The following is a 1,104-nucleotide window of genomic DNA, read 5'->3' on the forward strand; positions in this document are numbered from 1 at the left end:
GAACCCACTCAGCCCACAACCCGCCTCAATCTGGTCCACAGCTGTTTACACTGAAACCCACTCAATAAGAAGTCCAGGAAGGACCAGCATCAAAACATTGAGATTCACCTTTAAACGAAAGAGCTGAAACGGGGACCTGCCAGCAAGCTGGATCCGAGAGAAGAGAGTCTGTCTCAGCCATTCCCAATAAGATCCACTTTAAGAGACTTCAAGCCCAAAAAGGGCTGAACCCTCCAGGACTTGATCAGGCACATTCTCTTTCTCTGGACAAGCTGAGGCCAGGGGGCAGGGAGGACTCTCTCAACTCAAATGGACCTTTTTACTGTCTATATAAAGGGTTTAATGTGGCCTGAAAGAAAACCAGCTAAACAATAGCGGGCAGAGGAACATCAACAGCGCTGTTAGTTTTACAGACAGCTCATAACATCCCCACACCGCAGAGGAAGATACGAAGTGCAGAAACTTCTTGCACCATAAATAGAACTGTTCCGATTTGAAATAAGGAATGGCAAATTTGTGCAGTGTAATTGCTTACATCCTTAAAGCTGCAAACATAGAAGTTGCTGACGACCACATCCAATCTGCCGCTAGTCCTCAGCAGCCAGAGACTGATATGTAAAACCAATGTTGTTTTTTTCATCTAATTTCCTTCTCTCAACCAACAACACATCCCTTCTATAACAGCGTAAACAGTGTTATCTTCTTTAAAACGTTTAATCAGGGCTCTCTCTCTAAATAGAATAATTACTTAGTTAAAAGAAAGCTTATGTACATTTCCTTTGCTTGTGTGTGGCTGTTATTCTAAGCACATCCCACCACAACTGAAATATTAAGCAAAGCATATTGAGCCATGGCACCTGGATTGAACCGAGTCTGAAGGTTCGAGTGTGTGTGTGTGTGTGTGTGTGTGTGTGTGTGTACACACATGTGCTAGAGAAGCTGATCTGCACGTGTGCCGCACGTTCTGCAGATGACACCCCTCCCAGCCCTTTTCATGTGGGGTAACGGGGCAATAGAGCTCTAATCCCTGCGCTTCCTCAAACCAGCCATCTGGAGATATGTCTGTCTCCTTACAACATTTACCACAGAGGGGGCGGCGTGGTG

The sequence above is a fragment of the Sinocyclocheilus grahami genome, unplaced genomic scaffold (genome assembly GCF_001515645.1).
Source record: "Sinocyclocheilus grahami isolate Dianchi unplaced genomic scaffold, SAMN03320097.WGS_v1.1 scaffold431.1, whole genome shotgun sequence".
NCBI classification, from domain to species: domain Eukaryota; kingdom Metazoa; phylum Chordata; class Actinopteri; order Cypriniformes; family Cyprinidae; genus Sinocyclocheilus; species Sinocyclocheilus grahami.